Source organism: Petaurus breviceps, unplaced genomic scaffold (genome assembly GCF_028583685.1).
Source record: "Petaurus breviceps papuanus isolate PSGF00001 unplaced genomic scaffold, PetGlider_PUasm1.0 229, whole genome shotgun sequence".
NCBI lineage: Eukaryota > Metazoa > Chordata > Mammalia > Diprotodontia > Petauridae > Petaurus > Petaurus breviceps.
Genome location: NW_027185903.1, coordinates 34,505,890 through 34,515,897, shown reverse-complemented (window position 1 = coordinate 34,515,897; position 10,008 = coordinate 34,505,890). Strand labels below are relative to the sequence as shown.

Here is a 10,008-nt window from a genome sequence, read left to right as displayed (position 1 = left end):
TCTCTCTCTCTCTCTCTTTCCATCCTTTACTCTGTCTCTCTCTGTCTCTCCCCACCACCTAGTACTGTCTGACATGTAGTAGAAACTCAATAAACATGAACTGAATTTAATTGCATTGCAACCAATCCAAACAGAAGGAGGAGCTGGGTCAACTGTAAAAGGACTATTGATATTATACTCTTAATCACACTATGCTTTGGGCTTCCTACTTCTGAGCTCACAAGCCATCCTTACCTCTGGAGTCTTCTATTTCCTGGTAACTTCCTCATTCTTAGTCTTGCTATGGTGACAGTTAAGTCCACCTTCCTGGGGCACAGTGAAAATATGCAAAACTGGCTGCTTATGTCATCGTGGGAGGGAGTGATCTTGTAGCTAAATATATACTTCATGGATTTACAAGCCATCAATCTTTAGTATTAGCATTTAGTCTTAAGCCTGGAGTGGCTGGTAGTTCCACCATTTCAAAAGCAAAGACTTTCAGGACAACACCCTAACAAGATTCCGATTGTTCATGCTCCTTCACAAGATGCTATTTTCTCCACTTAATTAAGAACTGACAGACTTAATTCAAATTGATGGGTGATTGTATCTGCTTTGGGGGACTGGATGTTAGGCAAAGATGAATATCCTGGGGGATAAGTATAATATCAGCTGGCAGAAATAAAGTAGGCATTAAAATAGAGGAAAAAAGAAAAGACTAGAGATCACCACTGGGGAAATTAGGTGGCTATGAAATAGTCCAGATGAGCAGCAATAAGTACCAAAAAACCAGGTAGCAGTTCCAATAGAAAGAAAGTGGCAAAAGAGAGAGTCAATGTCAAGTTAGTGTTAGTTTCAAGCAAGTTATGCCAGTGCCCCAAGGGTTAAGTGCTACCATTTCATACCACTGACTTAGAGCACACTAAAACCCCAAGGTCTGTTTTCATGAATTCTCTTATTGCCATAAACCCAAATATAAGACTTTACATTTATCTCATAATCTCTAAATTGCAAAGCAGGCACCAATCTGCACTGTGAAGAAAGGTTTCCTCATCAGCAATATTCTATACCCATGAAATCTGAGGTCCCATTAAAAAAATGTCAATCTCACTATATTTAACCCATTTTTCCAGTCTGTTTAGATTTTTTATTTGGATCCGGATTGCATGATACAGTATTTTAGTTAGTTCTCTTTTGTTGCTCAGCCATTTCAGTTGCATCCAGCTCTCTGTGACTCCATTTGGGGTTTTCTTGGCAAAAATACTGGAGTGGTTTGCCACTTTTTTCTCCAACTCATTTTACAGATGAGAAATCTGAGGCAAATAGGGTTATGTGCCTTGTCCAAGGTCACATGGTTGGTGTTTGAGACCAGATTTGAATTCAGGAAAATGGGTCTTCCTGACTCCAGGAATAGTGCTACATTCATTGTGCTACCTAGTTGCCCATAGTTATCTCCCTTAGCTTTGTGTCAACTGTAAAGTTGATGTCCTAGGCTCTACTTCTCTAAAAAATGTCCTTCTGGGTTGCCTTCAAGTCGTCAATCACTACTCTAGTTTAACCAGTTTGGAATCTGCCTAAGTGCCATCATTCACACCACACCTCTCTACTTTCCTGATAAGAAGATTTTGTAAAACTACCGAAGCCTTTGTGGAAGACAGTTATATTATATATCTATAGCATTCTTTCAGTTATCACTCTAGTAATCCTGACAAAAGGAAAGAAGGGGTGGGGGGAGAAGTTCAGGGAACCAAGTTAGGGTGGTTTAACTATTCTGAATCAAATTCTCCCCAACAGGGAGGAGTTAGTCCCTGGGGTTGAAATGATAGGAAACTGCTACACCCTAGATAGAGGAGAAGATAGCCAGATAGTATACTATGTACTTTAGATTTGGGGAGAGTTGATTTCAAAGGATTCATTGGAAAAATAGGTCAAAAACTTCTGACTGTTATTTTGTTGAGAGAGGATAACTACCCTGTTCACAGAAACTTGGGGGTTCTACAACTTCAGAATGTTATATATTTTATTTTTAATTTTTTTTAAGCAATTGGGGTTAAGTAACTTGCTCAAGGTTACATGGCCAGTTATTTCTGGGTGTGATTCTAAGTATCTGAGTCCAGATTCGATCCCAGGTCATCCTGACTCTGGGGCTAGTACTCTTACTCACTGCTCCACCGGGCCACCCCTCAGATTGTTATATATTTTAAAAGGTGTTTGAGTGACAGGTTACATTTCCTTACTGTTGAGCTTCTCTGGTAACACTTCCCTAAACTTAGCCATTTTAACAGTAAGTAATTATTTTTCATAAAGGAGATTAAAATAAATTGAAAACTATTTAAAAAAGTAAAAAAAAAAACAGTTGGGATCTCACAGAATAAAATTCTATAGAAGTTACTCAAAGGAGCAATCGAAAACTCTCAAGAATGAAATTCTGAATATAAGAAGCCATTTAAATTTAATTTAAATGAAGAGGAAATAGAAGAGTTGTCTGAAAATACTAATATGAATGCACCACCAGCTGAGATACTAAAGGTCATGGATGGGGAAAGGGCAATGAACAGAATCAATACAAAAATGTGGCACAGAGTGATGAGATGAATGTCAGGAATACTAAAACTCAGGATGGATTGAAACTGGCAAAGAAAGCTCATGGAGAACAAAAAATGGGTGTTTTCTTAACTATGTTGGGGGAAGGAAAGGAAATAATCACTTATTAAGCACCTATTATGCATTAGGCACTGTGCCAATTATTTTACTACTGCTAAGTCATTCAGTCCTCACAATGACCTTGAGAGATAGGTGATATTATAAACCTCACTTTATAGCTGAAGAAACTGAGTCAAATAAAGGTTAAGTGACTTGCCCAGGGTGATAAAATTAACAAGTGTTTAAGGCTGGAATTGAACTTGGGTCTTTCTGACTTCAGACCCAGCCCTCTAACTACTGTACCACCTCACTGCCTCCCTCTGATGATAGAAAGAGGGCACTCAGGGAAAGAGATAGTAAGAGAACATGTGCAGCAGCTCAAGGTCAATGCTGGAGGTGATGTTTACCTATATTTTAACCAAGAATTAGAATCAAGCACATACTTCTCTTAGGGAAAAGATGATGATCTATATAATGAGCCAAATCTGAGGGATTCCAAACTGGATGACTGGCCAGACTCAAAAGTCCATCATTAATGGGTGGATGTCATCTTGGAAGGTGGTCTCCAGCAAAGTACCCCGAAGATCTGGGCATGATCTGAGCCATTAACACTAATACTAATAGGTTAGAAAAGTGTAAACACAAAGCTTCTATTACAGTCTGTAAAAATCTCTGCATTTTTTTTTCAGTGAACCAATTGTTCCCTAGTCATGTCCCCCGGGGTCCAAGAGTTCGCTGTTTATTCCCCGTTACTTGGAACATGATAAGAAAGAAACTTCTGGCGCCTTAGCTGATAAGTACTCCCTAAGTGAGAACCCAATCAGATGGACCTAGGCATAGCCTTTCCTCTCCTTATAAAACACCTGAACATTTCTGATCCAAGAGCTTCCAGCATTATTGCCACCCACATCACCACCATTTTCTAAACTGGCTAGAACTGCAAAAACACCTGACTTATAAAGAGGCCATTGGCATCGATAAGTTGACTTTGATAAGCTGAAGACTTTCTAGAGGAGGGTGTCCCCTAGGATTCTGTCCTAGGCCCTCTTCTCTTTTCCCTCTATACTATCCTCTTTGATGATGCCCTCAGGTTCCTTGGGTTCAATAACCATGTCTATGCACATAATTCCCAGATTTATCTATCTAGTCCTAACCTCCGACCTGAATTCTATTATTAAAGCACCAACCACCTTTTCTATATATCAAATTAAATGTCCTGTAAGCATCTCTGAAACTAAAATAGGACTCATTATGTTGCCCCCAAGACCCCACCACCACCCAAAATAAAAAAAAAACACACTTTCTTCTCTTTCCTAGTTTTCTATTACTGGCAAGGGCACCACCAATCACCCAGGTTTAGCATCCTCAGCTTCTCACACTCACTCCATCTAAAATCGATTGTTGTCTTGTCACCTTTCCCTTCATAATGTCTCTTACATATATCTCATTCTCTCCTCTCATGCAGACGCCTGCATCACCTGTCACCTGGACTATTAGTATGGGCTTCTAATTGAGGTCCCAGCTACAAGTCTCTGCCCTCTCCAGTTTGTCCCTGCACTCACCTGCCAAGGTGTTTTCTCCAAAGAGTAGAATAAATGATGTAGCAGCTCAAGGACCCAATTGTTAAATTTTCAGTATGAGCATTTATATCTTAGAAATGGAGAGACCCTCTATCAGGGCTTGATTTACTATATTGTTGATTGTTCAGACTTTTTTTTTTTGCTTTTTTTTTGGAGGGGGAAGGCTGGGCAATTGGGGTTAAGTGTCTTGCCCAAGGTCACGGCTAGTTTCTGTGTCAAGTGTCTGAGGCCGGATTCAAACTCAGGTCCTCCTGACTCTAGGGCTGGTGCTCTATTCACTGTGCCACCTAGCCACCCTGATTATTTAGATTTTTAAAAAATGATAGATAAAATGTTAATAATGCAGATTGAAATTACAGTGTGTCCAGCATACATCAACACCACCACTCCCCACCCACATGAACCACTTGTTAAACATTTACCAGCACACCCATGTCACCCTTTCTCTCTACTCAGTAAACTCTAGTGGTTCCTTATTACCTCCAGGATCAAATATAAAATCATGTGTTTGACATTTAATGCCCTTTGCTACCAGTTGTTTCAGTCCAGTCCCACTCTCTGTGACTCCATTTGCAGTTTTTTGGGCAGAGATACTTAAGTGGATCTTCAGATCATTTTACAGGTGAAGAAACTAAGGCAAATAGGGTCAAGTAACATGCCCAGGGTCACACAGCTAGTAAGTGTCTGAGGCCAGATTTGAACTCAGGAAGATGAGTCTCCCTGACTCCAGGCCCAGCACTCTTTATACTTCACTATCTGTCCTTGTCACCACCTGGCCTATACTGAAATTTTTCAGGCTTCTTGCACTACTCCCCCACTAGGCACAACTAGAATGAGGTTTGTAGTGAGCACAAATTAGGATTTTTTTTAAATGTATTTTTGGACCAAGAAGTAGATGAAGTCAATCAGTCAATAAGCATTTAAGTTACTTAGGGGTGGAAAAGCCTTTGATAATAGGAAAGAAAAAGAATGTAAGACTCACTCCCTATTTCTTTGGAAGTAAAATCAAAGAAAACATTTTTTGCCAAACAGAATTTTCAAGTAGATTTCATGCTGGAAAGATAGTGTGGTCATTTCCTCCCATACTTCCTGTCATCTCTATCTCAGCAACCAGTTCCTCCTTATCAGTCAGAATGGAACCATGAGCCACATTTAAATAGTGAAATTATCAATAAGACTAGTCAAGAATTTATCAACTATTCTACTTTTAGCAACTAGAAAAAAAAAACAAGAGATAACCAGGTAGATGAAGCCTCAAACTATTCCTGTGTCACTTTTCAGTTTTGAGACCTTCTCCCTGAATTTATTGTATAGTTTCTCCTTCTGACCAATTAGTACTTTGCTTTCTCCCTCCACTGATTCTCACCGAAAGGTTCTCCACCATATTTTTCCCAGTGTTTTTGCATTTCCTCATCATAATATATTTTCTTGCTATTTGATATTACTTAGCCACGTTCTTCCATTGCTGTGTTCAAATTAGTCAAAAGTTAGCTCACAGAGGGCTAGGACTATTTTCTTGTATTTTATTATTGCATCTACAATGATTATCACAATGCCATGAACATAGAAAGTATTTAATGTTTGTGAATTAAGTAGAAAATTACATCCTATGAAGTGTCTGACACCCCATTCCCCACCCCTCTTCTCCCCCCACTCCCCCTGGCCCCCTTTCTCCTACACTTACCTTATGAAGAAGGTCAAGCCTTGACTTTGATTAACCCAGGCAGCTAGGGGATAAAGTGGATAGAACACCAGGCCTGGAGTTAAGAAGGCCTGAATTAGAATTTAGGTTCAAACACTTATTAGCTGTGTGACTCTAGGCAAGTTACTTAACCTCTGCTTGCCTCAGTTTCCTCATCTGTAAAGTGAACTAGACAAGGAAATGGCAAACCACTCCAGTATCTCTACCCCAAAGAAAATCTCAAATGGAGCCCCAAAGAGTCAGATACCACTCAACTACAATAACCAAGCAAATCTATTACAGATAGGACCACTTTTCTACACTATAACATCCTTAATTTATATATTGTACAATTATATTATTATATAAATATACAATAAATTACAATGTAATGTATAATAATTATAATATGCTTAACTTCATTACCCTGGGTTAATTTACCTTCTTTTTAAAAGAGGGTTTTTTTCCCTGCTTTTTTTTTTAAATTTGAACTTTTAAAAATCAGCTAAATTAACACTTCTATACCTACTAGAACACAAAAGGGTGATTGTATACATAATTACAAATCTCTTTTATGTTCAGTTTGCCTTTTTTTTTAAGCATATAGTAAATTGAACATGTTACTTTCAAAGCTATCCTGCTTGCCTGTGATTCTATCTGGGCTTTTTTCTGTTGTCTTTTGCAAATTTCATAAACATATTTCAATGGTCTTCTTTTCTATCCCTTTATTCTTTTTTAGACAACCTTATCCCTAACTTCCATCTCCCTCCCTACTGCCCCCTCCAATTGAGGACAAAGGAAAACAAGTCCTTTGTAACATATAGTCAATGCAGTCAATATCTTTCTTGCTTTTTTAAAGTATAGGCACGACAAAGACTAAAAAAATAAAATAACTATTACATTCTTCAAAGTCAGCTTTGTACAAAAGGGTAATGCCAGTAGTTTGCTTTTTGAACCTTCAGACTCTCCATTCTGAGCTATTTCCCCCTAAATAGCATTCCTTCTCCCTATCCTCCATGAACCCTGTGCATTCTTCTTTCGTCCCCTCCTAAGCTTCTCTAACATTTTCTCTCTCCAATTCTATGTAGCATATGATTCACACTTCTATAAATTTAGTACACATTAATTTGTATTATACTTAGTATCTATGCCTGTAAATTCCAAGAGGGTAAAACCATGTTCTATTTAAAGTTATCTCCTCTAACCTATAGCACACTGACATATGCATAAGGCTTTTTGATAAATGCTTCATTATTTCAAGAGTGGTGCTGTGAAAAGAGCAATTAATTTGGAATCAGTAGACTTGGGTTTGGATTCTGGCTCTGGCATTTACTATCCACCTGACCATGGGAAAACCATTTGATCTCTTTGGGTCTTGTAAAGGAGACTTTAGATTAAATGACCCTAAAAGGTCCCTCCCAACTCTAAATCTATGACTTTATAAGTTGAATTTCAGGGAGGGATTAAAACAAAAACTCATTTACACTAAAATGTAAATGACTAGTGACTATTACACTACGCTTACATTGCTCTTGCAGAAAGTGTTCATAAACCAAAGACTTAAGTTGAAAAGATAAAGGGTTGAGAGTTTAGGGTTCAGCAAGGGGGTAAGGGAAGGAATCACACGGGCAAATATCCCTTTGCACATTTAGTTGCCTACTTTGCCCTGACTCTAAATAAAATTCTAAACAATATATTGGCTTTGTGTTTTTTAACTTGACACTACTGCATTATTCAGGGAGCTATCTGTTTACATTCTCCCTTATTATCTGCCAATGCAGTCTACTTTCCTGGGGGGAAAAATATTATTGATAAAAATGAATGAGCAAGGTTCTTTGGTATCTTAATAGGAAGGAAAATTCTAAGATTCCATTTTGCCCACTCAGCAAAATTAGAAAATAATGTTTTAACTAAAGAACAGTTCATTCATAAGACATCCCCTTCTCTTGCTATGTTTTCCCCTTTTCATTAGCAATTTAGAACCATTCCAAAATAATGCCTTGTCATCTTTTCCTCCTTTCCAGTAAGTATTTCATCCATCTTCCTCAGCATTTAAGTTTCCTCCATCTTCCCAAGTAGTTCAATGGTGTTTATCATTACAGAATGATGTCTGGGGACAGAAATACAAGATCACAAACATGTGAAATGAAAGAGAGGAAGGTGATTTCCTCAGCTTCTATTCTATTGGAGCTATATCACAGATGAATAGTGAGAACTTGGACATTTCCCAAGATCTTAGCTAAGTTCCTTGACTAGTGATTGGCAGAAGGTTGAGAAGATCAAGTGACTTTCATTGTTTCCCGAACATAAGAGCATTCTAGCTTCAATTAATCATCTGTGGTAGTATGTTCCATATAGGGCTATCAACTGAGAAATCATCTCCATTTTTTTTAGGGACGATTCTTCTGAAAGCACCTGCTGCGTGACATGTGATGGAAGGTCATGAGAAAGTAAACAATGGGAGAGCCATTTCCTGAGGTATCTAGATCTTATTCTTCAAGATGGATTATATGTTCCAGCTGAATCTGGTATAAATAGCAACTGGAAGTGATGGAAGGTTTCAGCCAGATTCAGCCTTGGCTTGAGATGTCTGATTTTTCAATTCATTCTACCCAGCAACAGGCTGATTTTTACCTTTGGTGTTGACTGGCAATCAATTTGATTTAATTCCATAAATGCTAATGAAGCATGGGCTACCTTCTAGGCACTGCACTAGGTGCCATCAGTGTGGTTAGTGATTTCTATGGGGCACCCTTGAAATAGGTTGACTCTACCAGCAGTCAAGGGACAAAAAATGGGAAAAGCAAATCCAACCTGATTTCCACTCTGGTCTGCAATAGGAGAGCCAATTCCATGATAAAAGAGGAGACAATCTGCCTCTTTTCCATGCAGAGTCTAGCAGATATAAAAACCTTTGAAGAGAGGGAGACAGAGACACAGAGACAGAGAGAGACAAGGAGAGAGAGAGAGAGGAAAAGCCATGCCTTTGATGTTTACTACTTGTATGACCTCAGGAAATTTAACCTGTCTAGGTCTCAGTTCATTATCTGTAAAATGGGGAAATGAAGAGAGGACTGGACTGGATATTTTTTGTTGTTGTTTGGTTTTTTAGCTCTTCCAAATATTTTAATAAGAGTTCTCTGCAATGTATTTAAAACACCAGTTTGTGAGAATAAGCTCCATTGGAGAAAAGACAGAACACAGGTAGCCACAGAGCTGAGGAATCTTCTTGATTTGGGGCAGGATCTGAGAGTCCACCGTCTTCTGATCAGACTTGGGATACTCTGTAATCTCGTATTTCTCTTTTTGCATCAAAAATCTCTCCTTCTTGATGTCTAGGTTTATGGAGCCTCTTCTTGAAGTAAGCATCAGTAAGATGATTTGGAACTTTCACACCTGAAAGGTTAACCCTGGTAGAGGTGGCAATGACAAATTTCTGATGGGTCCTTCTCAGAGGAACATGGTTGATGGACAGAGGTTCAGTCATCAGCAGCAAGTCACTAGCCTTCAGGAAAACCACTTACTTGTCCCCATGGTGGCCAGTGAGCATGATCGGAATGGTCCTTAGGTTGCTGGCCGAAGGGCTTTTTGCCATGACTTAGCAGCTTTCTAGGCACATCTTCAGTGGGGTAATACCTAGGCATCTTGCAACTCTTTACCACACGGGTTCCTCTAGTCTTATCACCACCAACGGGCTTCGAGATAATAGCAGGCACCTTCTCTTTCTTCTTCCTTTCAATCTGGATTTTTGGTACAGCGTATTTCCACTTGTACATGGTTCTCTGGGAATACTTTGCAGACCTGGAGTATCTACTAGTCCTTTGGGCCAATCTTAACTTCTCTGTTTGACATTTAAAAGTCATTTTCAATCTGGCCCCAACTTTTCCAATCTTATATGATATCATTCCTTCCCACATTTGCGGGGGGGGGGGGGGCATCCAAACTCACCTTCTTGATGATCTTAAGAGATGACAGTCATCTCTCTTCTTCATGCCTTTGCATTGACTTTACCCCATCTCTGGAACACTCCCTCCTTTCTTGTATCCTTCATAGCTCAGATCAAGTACAGACTTGTACTCCTGACCATCCACCAATGGCTAGTGCCCTCCTTCTCCAAATTACCTC

At 39.0% G+C, this 10,008-nt stretch overlaps 1 long non-coding RNA gene and 1 pseudogene across 1 annotated transcript in view; both read right to left on the bottom strand.

Moving 5' to 3' along the window:
- The window catches only part of LOC138167300 (uncharacterized), a 5,071-nt gene extending 4,692 nt beyond the window's left edge, over positions 1-379 (bottom strand). The window contains exon 1 of the long non-coding RNA XR_011169858.1: positions 235-379. This is a non-coding gene — a long non-coding RNA (uncharacterized lncRNA). The remainder of the gene's footprint in view (positions 1-234) is intronic.
- An 8,655-nt stretch (positions 380-9,034) lies between these two features.
- LOC138167299 (large ribosomal subunit protein eL6-like) lies at positions 9,035-9,659 on the bottom strand (annotated as a pseudogene).
- Positions 9,660-10,008: the final 349 nt, after the last annotated feature.